General features: G+C 40.0%; 1 protein-coding gene across 1 annotated transcript in view; it reads left to right on the top strand.

The window, feature by feature from the left end:
• KLHDC4 (kelch domain containing 4) overlaps positions 1-13,941 on the top strand; it is a 264,047-nt gene that overhangs the window by 66,061 nt on the left and 184,045 nt on the right. The window lies entirely within an intron of this gene.

Here is a 13,941-nt window from a genome sequence, read left to right as displayed (position 1 = left end):
CACCGGAGTGTGTTATTCATTCTCTGGTAGAATTTGAAGAAGAATCTACCTGAGTTTTTTCTATGATTTTAGCCGGAGTAGTTAAGATCATATTGCTGTTTCTCGGCCATCTGAGGAGAGGTAAACTTCAGATCAGGGGACAGCGGGCAGATTAATCTGCAAAGAGGTATGTAGCAGCTTATTATTTTCTGACATGGAATTGATGAGAAAATCCTGCCATACCGTTATAATGTAAACTCAGCCTTAAATGCAGTAGATGTAGCTGGTATCAGGCTGTCATGTATGTATATTTTACACTTCAGTATTCTGGGGAATGGTACTTCACTGGATTTATACTGTATGCATAGACTTAACCTAATTTGCAGGGACTTGCAATAGGTTTTAAATAACAATTAATTTATTGAGGTTAAACGTTTTTTTGCTGGCATGTAAAATCGTTTATTTCTCTGAGGTACTGGGTGAAAAAATGTTTTGGGCACTATTTTTTCCACTTGGCAATAGTTTTGTTTAAATTAAAGCAGTTTACTGATCTCTCTCACTGTTATGTGTGAGGAGGAGGGGCCATTTTTGGCGCTTTTACTACGCATCAAAAAACTCAGTCAGAGGTTCATTTTCTTCCTGCATGATCCGGTTCATCTCTACAGAACTCAGGGATCTCCAAAGCTTTTTTTGAGGGAGGTAATCATTCACAGCAGAGCTGTGAAGATTGTAGTTGACTGTGATAAAAAACGTTTATTTGTGTATTTTTTCTGCTGCCAGGGTTAGTTATCCTTTGCTAATGGGAACAATCCTTTGCTAAAATTGTATATTTCTTACAAAGATTTGATGCTATAACTTATTTATTTTCAACTGTCATAATTTTTTTCTGTGCTTCTTATAGGCACAGTTCGTTTTCATATTATTGTAAATTACTTGAAAAGCATTTCCAAGTTGCTAGTTTATTGCTAGTGTGTTAAACATGTCTGATTCAGAGGAAGATACATGTGCTATATGTGCTAATGCCAAAGTGGAGCCCAATAGAAATTTATGTACTAATTGTATTGATGTTACTTTAAATAAAAGTCAATCTGTACAAACTGAACATATTTCACCTAACAACGAGGGGAGAGTTATGCCGACTAACTCGCCTCACGTGTCAGTACCTGCATCTCCCGCTCGGGAGGTGCGTGATATTGTAGCGCCGAGTACATCTGGGCGGCCATTTCAAATCACATTACAGGATATGGCTACTGTTATGACTGAAGTTTTGGCTAAATTACCAGAACTTAGAGGCAAGCGTGATCACTCTGGGGTGAGAACACAGTGCGCTGATAATATTAGGGCCATGTCAGACACTGCGTCACAGGTGGCAGAACATGAGGACGGAGAACTTCATTCTGTGGGTGACGGTTCTGATCCAAACAGACTGGATTCAGATATTTCAAATTTTAAATTTAAGCTGGAAAACCTCCGTGTATTACTAGGGGAGGTGTTAGCGGCTCTGAATGATTGTAACACAGTTGCAATACCAGAGAAAATGTGTAGGTTGGATAAATATTTTGCGGTACCGGCGAGTACTGATGTTTTTCCTATACCTAAGAGACTTACTGAAATTGTTACTAAGGAGTGGGATAGGCCCGGTGTGCCGTTCTCACCTCCTCCGATATTTAGAAAAATGTTTCCAATAGACGCCACCACACGGGACTTATGGCAAACGGTCCCTAAGGTGGAGGGAGCAGTTTCTACTTTAGCTAAGCGTACCACTATCCCGGTGGAGGATAGCTGTGCTTTTTCAGATCCAATGGATAAAAAATTAGAGGGTTACCTTAAGAAAATGTTTGTTCAACAAGGTTTTATATTGCAACCTCTTGCATGTATTGCGCCTGTCACGGCTGCAGCAGCATTTTGGTTTGAGTCTCTGGAAGAGACACTTGAATCATCTACACTAGATGAGATTACACTCAAACTTAAAGCCCTTAAGTTAGCTAATTCATTTATTTCAGATGCCGTACTACATTTAACTAAACTTACGGCTAAGAATTCCGGATTTGCCATTCAGGCACGCAGAGCACTGTGGCTAAAATCCTGGTCAGCTGATGTTACTTCTAAATCTAAATTGCTTAATATACCTTTCAAAGGGCAGACCTTATTCGGGCCCGGGTTGAAAGAGATTATCGCTGACATTACAGGAGGTAAAGGCCATGCCCTGCCTCAGGACAAAGCCAAACCTAGGGCTAGACAGTCTAATTTTCGTTCCTTTCGTAATTTCAAAGCAGGAACAGCATCAACTTCCTCTGCACCAAAACAGGAAGGAGCTGTTGCTCGCTACAGACAAGGCTGGAAACCTAACCAGTCCTGGAACAAGGGCAAGCAGGCCAGGAAACCTGCTGCTGCCCCTAAGACAGCATGAATCGAGGGCCCCCGATCCGGGACCGGATCTAGTAGGGGGCAGACTTTCTCTCTTCGCCCAGGCTTGGGCAAGAGATGTTCAGGATCCCTGGGCGTTAGAGATCATATCTCAGGGATACCTTCTGGACTTCAAATCCTCTCCCCCAAGAGGGAGATTTCATCTGTCAAGGTTGTCAACAAACCAAATAAAGAAAGAAGCGTTCCTACGCTGCGTACAAGATCTTTTATTAATGGGAGTGATCCATCCAGTTCTGCGGTCGGAACAAGGACAAGGGTTTTACTCAAATCTGTTTGTAGTTCCCAAAAAAGAGGGAACTTTCAGGCCAATCTAATTTTGCCCATGATCCAAGAGGGTCAGTACATGACCACAGTGGATTTAAAGGATGCTTACCTTCACATACCGATTCACAGAAATCATTACCGGTATCTAAGGTTTGCCTTTCTAGACAGGCATTACCAGTTTGTAGCTCTTCCATTCGGATTGGCTACGGCTCCAAGAATCTTCACAAAGGTTCTGGGTACTCTTCTGGCGGTACTAAGACCGCGAGGAATTTCGGTAGCTCCGTACCTAGACGACATTCTGATAAAAGCTTTCAAACTGCCAAGTCTCATACAGAGTTAGTACTGGCATTTCTAAGGTCGCATGGATGGAAGGTGAACGAAAAGAAGAGTTCTCTCTTTCCACTCACAAGAGTTCCCTTCTTGGGGACTCTGATAGATTCTGTAGAAATGAAGATTTACCTGACAGAAGACAGGTTAACAAAGCTTCAAAATGCATGCCGTGTCCTTCATTCCATTCAACACCCGTCAGTAGCTCAATGCATGGAGGTGATCGGCTTAATGGTAGCGGCAATGGACATAGTACCTTTTGCACGCCTACATCTCAGACCGCTGCAATTGTGCATGCTAAGTCAGTGGAATGGGGATTACTCAGATTTGTCCCCCACTCTGAATCTGAATCAAGAGACCAGAAATTCTCTTCTATGGTGGCTTTATCGGCCACACCTGTCCAGGGGGATGCCATTCAGCAGGCCAGACTGGACAATTGTAACAACAGACGCCAGCCTACTAGGTTGGGGCGCTGTCTGGAATTCTCTGAAGGCTCAGGGACTATGGAATCAGGAGGAGAGTCTCCTTCCAATAAACATTCTGGAATTGAGAGCAGTTCTCAATGCCCTTCTGGCTTGGCCCCAGTTAACAACTCGGGGGTTCATCAGGTTTCAGTCGGACAACATCACGACTGTAGCTTACATCAACCATCAGGGAGGGACAAGAAGCTCCCTAGCAATGATGGAGGTATCAAAGATAATTCGCTGGGCAGAGTCTCACTCTTGCCACCTGTCTGCAATCCACATCCCGGGAGTGGAGAACTGGGAGGCGGATTTTTTAAGTCGTCAGACTTTTCATCCGGGGGAGTGGGAACTTCATCCGGAGGTCTTTGCCCAGATACTTCGACGTTGGGGCAAACCAGAGATAGATCTCATGGCGTCTCGTCAGAACGCCAAGCTTCCTCGCTACGGGTCCAGATCCAGGGATCCGGGAGCGGTTCTGATAGATGCTTTGACAGCACCTTGGACCTTCGGGATGGCTTATGTGTTTCCACCCTTCCCGATGCTTCCTCGATTGATTGCCAGAATCAAACAGGAGAGAGCATCAGTGATTCTAATAGCACCTGCATGGCCACGCAGGACTTGGTATGCAGATCTAGTGGACATGTCATCCTGTCCGCCTTGGTCTCTACCTCTGAAACAGGACCTTCTGATCCAGGGTCCATTCAAACATCAAAATCTAACTTCTCTGAAGCTGACTGCTTGGAAATTGAACGCTTGATTTTATCAAAACGTGGTTTTTCTGAGCCAGTTATTGATACCTTAATACAGGCTAGGAAGCCTGTTACCAGAAGGATTTACCATAAAATATGGCGTAAATACTTATATTGGTGCGAATCCAAGAGTTACTCATGGAGTAAGGTTAGGATTCCAAGGATATTGTCTTTTCTACAAGAAGGTTTAGAAAAGGGGTTATCCGCTAGTTCTTTAAAGGGACAGATTTCAGCTCTGTCCATTCTTTTACACAAACGTCTGTCAGAAGTTCCGGACGTTCAAGCTTTTTGTCAGGCTTTAGCTAGGATCAAGCCTGTGTTTAAAACTGTTGCTCCACCATGGAGTTTGAACTTAGTTCTTAATGTTTTACAGGGTGTTCCGTTTGAACCCCTTCATTCCATTGATATCAAGTTGTTATCTTGGAAAGTTCTGTTTTTAACGGCTATTTCCTCGGCTCGAAGAGTCTCTGAGTTATCTGCCTTACATTGTGATTCTCCTTATCTGATTTTTCATTCAGACAAGGTAGTTCTGCGTACTAAACCTGGGTTCCTACCTAAGGTGGTCACTAACAGGAATATCAATCAAGAGATTGTTGTTCCATCTTTGTGTCCTAATCCTTCCTCGAAGAAGGAACGTCTGCTACACAATCTAGATGTAGTCCGTGCCCTGAAATTTTATCTACAGGCAACTAAGGATTTTCGTCAAACGTCTTCCCTGTTTGTCGTTTATTCTGGTCAGAGGAGAGGTCAAAAAGCTTCGGCTACCTCTCTCTCTTTTTGGCTTCGTAGCGTAATACGATTAGCCTATGAGACTGCTGGACAGCAGCCTCCTGAAAGAATTACAGCTCATTCTACTAGAGCTGTGGCTTCCACTTGGGCCTTTAAGAATGAGGCTTCTGTTGAACAGATTTGCAAGGCTGCAACTTGGTCTTCTCTTCATACTTTTTCCAAATTTTACAAATTTGACACTTGCTTCTTCGGAGGCTGTTTTTGGGAGAAAGGTTCTTCAGGCAGTGGTTCCCTCCGTATAAAGAGCCTGCCTGTCCCTCCCGTCATCCGTGTACTTTTGCTTTGGTATTGGTATCCCAGAAGTAATGATGACCCGTGGACTGACCACACTTAACAGGAGAAAACAAAATTTATGCTTACCTGATAAATTCATTTCTCCTGTAGTGTGGTCAGTCCACGGCCCGCCCTGTTTTTTTATGGCAGGCTAAGAATTTTTTTGGATTATACTCCAGTCACCACTACACCCTTGGGCTTCTCCTTTCTCGTTGGTCCTTTGGTCGAATGACTGGAGGTGACGTAGAGGGGAGGAGCTATATAGCAGCTCTGCTGGGTGAATCCTCTTGCACTTCCTGTAGGGGAGGAGATAATATCCCAGAAGTAATGATGACCCGTGGACTGACCACACTACAGGAGAAATGAATTTATCAGGTAAGCATAAATTTTGTTTTTCCTTCATAATCCTATCCTCCAGGACCACCACCAGTTCCTAAATTTTATCGTTATAGACAAACACTTTCTGTTTGTGGATTTTCCATGGAACTTACTATTGTTCCCAAATGTTGTGCATAGGTCTGGGAACTCATTTGCCTATTATAACATCCCTTTAGCTGTGTTTTGCTATGTTTGAATATCGGGCCCTGGAAGTTGAGGAAGATTGCAAAGGGTTGGTTTTCTCAGGAGGCAAGGTTACCAATAAATATCTTTGTCTTTTTTTCAAGTCCGATAATGCTGCAGCATATTTTGATTTTTGCAGGGGACCTCTATTTTTTTTTTTTTTTTATATTAATGAATTCAATCCTTTGTGTTTTACTTGCTCTGTTAACCCATAAGTATACTTTTGTGAGGTCGATTGCTTCATTTTACGATTTCTGTTGGTGAAAATGTCAAATTTTGATCTTATGGCATCTTGTTTGAAACCTCTCTTTTCCTGATGTTCTGCCAGAGCCAGGGATACATATTCAGAGTTTCTATTGCTTCTGTAGCTATTTGGTTTTTCATCTAGCTTTCCTTTATTCCTTCACTTGTTTACTACTTAGAGACCTAATAAACAACAACTTCTATAGCTAATCAGTTATCTGATTGCTCCAGCTTGATCATGCAGATCTGTTTATGCAGTCCTAGGTTGGATGGCTAGTGTTCCTATTTGACTTTTTACACTGACTCAATATTCTTTAATTCTTACAAAAATTTTTAGTCAAGGACTTATTAAGGACTTATTTGCTCGTTTGTTAGAAGACAGATCTTTGTTCTAGATATAGTCACAGTAAGGCTAATAGTTAGACATCTTCTCTTTTTGAGGACCTTAGTGGTTTTAAGAGCTTTACAAACTCTTCCTTTAAACCTATGAATGGTTTAGGCATTCTGCTTATTTTGAAAGTGTTTTTTGTTAACAATATTTTAACCAGTAGATTCTCTGGTTTGTTTGCCTTTTTGTGATATTCATTATCTTATTTTCTTTTAGGATAACATAATTTATGTAAGAACTTACCTGATAAATTCATTTCTTTCATATTAGCAAGAGTCCATGAGCTAGTGACGTATGGGATATACATTCCTACCAGGAGGGGCAAAGTTTCCCAAACCTCAAAATGCCTATAAATACACCCCTCACCACACCCACAATTCAGTTTAACGAATAGCCAAGAAGTGGGGTGATAAAAAAGTGCGAAAGCATATAAAATAAGGAATTGGAATAATTGTGCTTTATACAAAAATCATAACCACCACAAAAAAGGGTGGGCCTCATGGACTCTTGCTAATATGAAAGAAATTAATTTGTCAGGTAAGTTCTTACATAAATTGTTTTCTTTCATGTAATTAGCAAGAGTCCATGAGCTAGTGACGTATGGGATAATGATTACCCAAGATGTGGATCTTTCCACGCAAGAGTCACTAGAGAGGGAGGGATAAAATAAAGACAGCCAATTCCTGCTGAAAATAATCCACACCCAAAATAAAGTTTAATGAAAAACATAAGCAGAAGATTCAAACTGAAACCGCTGCCTGAAGTACTTTTCTACCAAAAACTGCTTCAGAAGAAGAAAATACATAAAAATGGTAGAATTTAGTAAAAGTATGCAAAGAGGACCAAGTTGCTGATTTGCAAATCTGATCAATCGAAGCTTCATTCCTAAACGCCCAGGAAGTAGAAACTGACCTAGTAGAATGAGCTGTAATCCTTTGAGGCGGAGTTTTACCCGACTCAACATAGGCAAGATGAATTAAAGATTTCAACCAAGATGCCAAAGAAATGGCAGAAGCTGTCTGGCCTTTTCTAGAACCGGAAAAGATAACAAATAAACTAGAAGTCTTTCGGAAAGACTTAGAAGCTTCAATATAATATTTCAAAGCTCTAACAACATCCAAAGAATGTAACGATTTCTCCTTAGAATTCTTAGGATTAGGACATAATGAAGGAACCACAATTTCTCTACTAATGTTGTTGGAATTCACAACTTTAGGTAAAAATTCAAAAGAAGTTCGCAACACTGCCTTATCCTGATGAAAAATCAGAAAAGGAGACTCACAAGAAAGAGCAGATAATTCAGAAACACTTCTGGCAGAAGAGATTGCCAAAAGGAACAAAACTTTCCAAGAAAGTAATTTAATGTCCAATGAATGCATAGGTTCAAACGGAGGAGCTTGAAGAGCCCCTAGAACCAAATTCAAACTCCAAGGAGGAGAAATTGACTTAATGACAGGTTTTATACGAACCAAAGCTTGTACAAAACAATGAATATCAGGAAGATTAGCAATCTTTCTGTGAAAAAGAACAGAAAGAGCAGAGATTTGTCCTTTCAAGGAACTTGCGGACAAACCTTTATCTAAACCATCCTGAAGAAACTGTAAAATTCTTGGAATTCTAAAAGAATGCCAAGAAAAATGATGAGAAAGACACCAAGAAATATAAGTCTTCCAGACTCTATAATATATCTCTCTGGATACAGATTTACGAGCCTGTAACAAAGTATTAATCACAGAGTCAGAGAAACCGCTTTGACTAAGAATCAAGCGTTCAATCTCCATACCTTTAAATTTAAGGATTTGAGATCCTGATGGAAAAAAGGACCTTGCGACAGAAGGTCTGGTCGTAACGGAAGAGTCCACGGATGGCAAGAGGCCATCCGGACAAGATCCGCATACCAAAACCTGTGAGGCCATGCCGGAGCTACCAGCAGAACAAACGAGCATTCCTTCAGAATCTTGGAGATTACTCTTGGAAGAAGAACTAGAGGCGGAAAGATATAGGCAGGATGATACTTCCAAGGAAGTGACAATGCATCCACCGCTTCCGCTTGAGGATCCCTGGATCTGGACAGATACCTGGGAAGTTTCTTGTTTAGATGAGAGGCCATCAGATCTATTTCTGGAAGTCCCCACATTTGAACAATCTGAAGAAATACCTCTGGGTGAAGAGACCATTCGCCCGGATGTAACGTTTGGCGACTGAGATAATCCGCTTACCAATTGTCTATACCTGGGATATGAACCGCAGAGATTAGACAGGAGCTGGATTCCGCCCAAACCAGAATTCGAGATACTTCTTTCATAGCCAGAGGACTGTGAGTCCCTCCTTGATGATTGATGTATGCCACAGTTGTGACATTGTCTGTCTGAAAACAAATGAACGATTCTCTCTTCAGAAGAGGCCAAGACTGAAGAGCTCTGAAAATTGCACGGAGTTCTAAAATATTGATCGGTAATCTCACCTCCTGAGATTCCCAAACTCCTTGTGCCGTCAGAGATCCCCACACAGCTCCCCAACCTGTGAGACTTGCATCTGTTGAAATTACAGTCCAGGTCGGAAGCACAAAAGAAGCCCCCTGAATTAAACGATGGTGATCTGTCCACCACGTTAGAGAGTGTCGTACAATCGGTTTTAAAGATATTAATTGAGATATCTTTGTGTAATCCCTGCACCATTGATTCAGCATACAGAGCTGAAGAGGTCGCATGTGAAAACGAGCAAAGGGGATCGCGTCCGATGCAGCAGTCATAAGACCTAGAATTTCCATGCATAAGGCTACCGAAGGGAATGATTGTGACTGAAGGTTTCGACAAGCTGAAATCAATTTTAGACGTCTCTTGTCTGTCAAAGACAGAGTTATGGACACTGAATCTATCTGGAAACCCAGAAAAGTTACCCTTGTCTGAGGAATCAATTAACTTTTTGGTAAATTGATCCTCCAACCATGATCTTGAAGAAACAACACAAGTCGATTCGTATGAGATTCTGCTAAATGTAAAGACTGAGCAAGTACCAAGATATCGTCCAAATAAGGAAATACCACAATACCCTGTTCTCTGATTACAGACAGAAGGGCACCGAGAACTTTTGTAAAAATTCTTGGAGCTGTAGCTAGGCCAAACGGCAGAGCCACAAACTGGTAATGCTTGTCCAGAAAAGAGAATCTCAGGAACTGATAATGATCTGGATGAATCGGAATATGCAGATAAGCATCCTGTAAATCTATTGTGGACATATAATGCCCTTGCTGAACAAAAGGCAAGATAGTCCTTACAGTTACCATTTTGAACGTTGGTATCCTTACATAACGATTCAATATTTTTAGATCCAGAACAGGTCTGAAGGAATTCTCCTTCTTTGGTACAATGAAGAGATTTGAATAAAACCCCATCCCCTGTTCCAGAACTGGAACTGGCATAATTACTCCAGCCAACTCTAGATCTGAAACACAATTCAGAAATGCTTGAGCTTTCACTGGATTTACTGGGACACGGGAAAGAAAAAATCTCTTTGCAGGAGGTCTCATCTTGAAACCAATTCTGTACCCTTCTGAAACAATGTTCTGAATCCAAAGATTGTGAACAGAATTGATCCAAATTTATTTGAAAAAACGTAACCTGCCCCCTACCAGCTGAGCTGGAATGAGGGCCGCACCTTCATGTGGACTTAGAAGCAGGCTTTGCCTTTCTAGAAGGCTTGGATTTATTCCAGACTGGAGATGGTTTCCAAACTGAAACTGCTCCTGAGGATGAAGGATCAGGCTTTTGTTCTTTGTTGAAACGAAAGGAACGAAAATGATTATTAGCCCTGTTTTTACCCTTAGATTTTTTATCCTGTGGTAAAAAAGTTCCTTTCCCACCAGTAACAGTTGAGATAATGGAATCCAACTGAGAACCAAATAATTTGTTACCCTGGAAAGAAATGGAAAGTAGAGTTGATTTAGAAGCCATATCAGCATTCCAAGTTTTAAGCCATAAAGCTCTTCTAGCTAAAATAGCTAGAGACATAAACCTGACATCAACTCTGATAATATCAAAAATGGCATCACAGATAAAATTATTAGCATGCTGAAGAAGAATAATAATATTATGAGAATCATGATCTGTTACTTGTTGCGCTAAAGTCTCCAACCAAAAAGTTGAAGCTGCAGCAACATCAGCCAAAGATATAGCAGGTCTAAGAAGATTACCTGAACACAGATAAGCTTTTCTTAGAAAGGATTCAATTTTCCTATCTAAAGGATCTTTAAACGAAGTACCATCTGACGTAGGAATAGTAGTACGTTTAGCAAGGGTAGAAATAGCCCCATCAACTTTAGGGATTTTGTCCCAAAATTCTAATCTGTCAGACGGCACAGGATATAATTGCTTAAAACGTTTAGAAGGAGTAAATGAATTACCCAATTTATCCCATTCTCTGGAAATTACTTCAGAAATAGCATTAGGAACAGGAAAAACTTCTGGAATAACCACAGGAGATTTAAACACCTTATCTAAACGTTTAGAATTAGTATCAAGAGGACCAGAATCCTCTATTTCTAAAGCAATTAGTACTTCTTTAAGTAAAGAACGAATAAATTCCATTTTAAATAAATATGAAGATTTATCAGCATCAATCTCTGAGACAGAATCCTCTGAACCAGAAGAGTCATCAGAATCAGAATGATGATGTTCATTTAAAAATTCATCTGTAGAGAGAGAAGTTTTAAAAGATTTTTTATGTTTCCTAGAAGGAGAAATAACAGACATAGCCTTCTTGATGGATTCAGAAACAAAATCTCTTATGTTATCAGGAACATTCTGCACCTTAGATGTTGAGGGAACTGCAACAGGCAATGGTACATTACTAAAGGAAATATTATCTGCTTTAACAAGTTTGTCATGACAATTAATACAAACAGCCGGAGGAATAGCTACCAAAAGTTTACAGCAGATACACTTAGCTTTGGTAGTTCCAGCACTAGACAGCAATTTTCCTGAAGTATCTTCTGACTCAGATGCAACGTGAGACATCTTGCAATATGTAAGAGAAAAAACAACATATAAAGCAAAATTGATCAAATTCCTTAAATGACAGTTTCAGGAATGGGAAAAAATGCCAATAAACAAGCTTCTAGTAACCAGAAGCAAAGAAAAAATCAGACTGAAATAATGTGGAGACAAAAGCGACGCCCATATTTTTTGGCGCCAAATAATACGCCCACATTGTTTGGCGCCTAAATGCTTTTTGGCGCCAAAAATGACGCCACATCCGGAACGCCGACATTTTTTGGCGCAAAAGGACATCAAAAAATGACGCAACTTCCGGCGACACGTATGACGCCGGAAACAGAAAAGATTTTTTGCGCCAAAAAAGTCAGCGCCAAGAATGACGCAATAAAATGAAGCATTTTCAGCCCCCGCGAGCCTAACAGCCCACAGGGGAAAAAAAGTCAAATTTTTAAGGTAAGAAAAAATGATTGATTCAAACGCATTATCCCAAATATGAAACTGACTGTCTGAAAATAAGGAATGTTGAACATTCTGAGTCAAGGCAAATAAATGTTTGAATACATATATTTAGAACTTTATAAATAAAGTGCCCAACCATAGCTTAGAGTGTCACAGAAAATAAGATTTACTTACCCCAGGACACTCATCTACACGTTTGTAGAAAGCCAAACCAGTACTGAAACGAAAATCAGCAGAGGTAATGGTATATAAATAAGAGTATATCGTCGATCTGAAAAGGGAGGTAAGAGATGAATCTCTACGACTGATAACAGAGAACCTATGAAATAGACCCCATAGAAGGAGATCACTGCATTCAAATAGGCAATACTCTCCTCACATCCCTCTGACATTCACTGCACGCTGAGAGGAAAACCGGGCTCCAACTTGCTGCGGAGCGCATATCAACGTAGAATCTAGCACAAACTTACTTCACCACCTCCATAGGAGGCAAAGTTTGTAAAACTGAATTGTGGGTGTGGTGAGGGGTGTATTTATAGGCATTTTGAGGTTTGGGAAACTTTGCCCCTCCTGGTAGGAATGTATATCCCATACGTCACTAGCTCATGGACTCTTGCTAATTACATGAAAGAAAAGATTTTTTCTTTGAAATTTTAATGTTTATGGTTCATTTCATTTGTCCACATAGGGGCCAGAAGGCTACAGTCGTTACTTAGCTTCCTGGTTAATGCAGTCATAAAGTATAAGTATTTTTTTTCCATAAAGGGAGGCTTCTGTAGTGTAGATTGCACTGAATCAGCTTGGTCTTCTCTACTCTCTTTTTCTCTTTCTATTTGTGAAGTTTGGTGTATCTTGGCTTCTTCCTTGTGGCCAAGAGTTGAATCCCCAGGAGTAATAACTTCTAGACTCTCACCACCATGAAAGAAATTAATTTATCAGCTAAGCATACATTTTTATTTTTCCCTATAACCTGTTATTACTATGAACTTATTGTGGTCAGGGATAGTTAGCATATATTGGCCTACAGGAAAAGGGTTTAGATATCTTTGTCTGAATGACAACCTTATCATGCTAGATTATATTAAAGGGATATTAAGCAGTGCTCCTTTATTAAAAACAAATATGCTAAATCTAAGTAAACATAAAAATAAATAGATTGTGTAAAGAACAGCAAACAACTTGCTTGTTTTTTTGCAAAATGAGCACTTAGAAATTCTCAGTTTAACCACTGCCCACAGCAAATTAAGAGCAGGCATGTAGGCAGCTTGGGCAGAATCTAGCTTTCACTTACTAGTAAGCCAGCAAAAATGAATCTAGAAGATTTGATACGAAGCTATGTAAACCTTCCTGTAGAGACCGCAGCCCCCTTGTAGGCCTGTGACTGGAAGTAAGGGACCCTGTACAATTGAAGTTTAAAAAATAAATAAAAGCTGAAATCATTTAAAAATGATAAATATATATTGTAATGATTTCTTATAAGTATAACCCACTGCTTAGTACTTTTTTATTACAACAATGAAACAGATTGTTCAATATCTCTTTAAGGAACCAATATAAAATAAATCCAGAAAATATCCTTATTTGGTACATCCCTAGTTGGTTTGGATACAGGTATATTTACTTTTCATTGCCTAATGCAATGTTTGTGCATCCTGTCCCATTTGCAACCATCTTCATTAGAAAGAAGTTTGGTTGCTAGGATAAAATCAACAGCTCTTACATCGTTGCTGTACAAATCTCTAGATACCAAGGGAAAAAAAACAAGGTCTGTTGTCAGTAAAGCTTTGAAGCAAAAATGTAAAGGGTGGTGTATCAGTGTTATAAATGTTATCTGAATAGATACTGCTGAGTGAGACTGAGGAATAGACTGTATTATTGTGTTCCTAGAAAACGTATAAAACTTCAAAGGTACATTCTAGTCTAAAAATAAAGACTGTGTGTTTGAAGAAGTTAATTGGTTTAAAAATAAAATGCTCTTACAAAACAGATATGTTCCTGCAATACCCCAATTCAGTGCAGATACA

Source organism: Bombina bombina, chromosome 1 (genome assembly GCF_027579735.1).
Source record: "Bombina bombina isolate aBomBom1 chromosome 1, aBomBom1.pri, whole genome shotgun sequence".
In the NCBI taxonomy this organism is placed as follows: Eukaryota; Metazoa; Chordata; class Amphibia; order Anura; family Bombinatoridae; genus Bombina; species Bombina bombina.
Note: the sequence above shows the minus strand (reverse complement) of the source record. Positions and strands in the feature narration are given on the sequence as shown.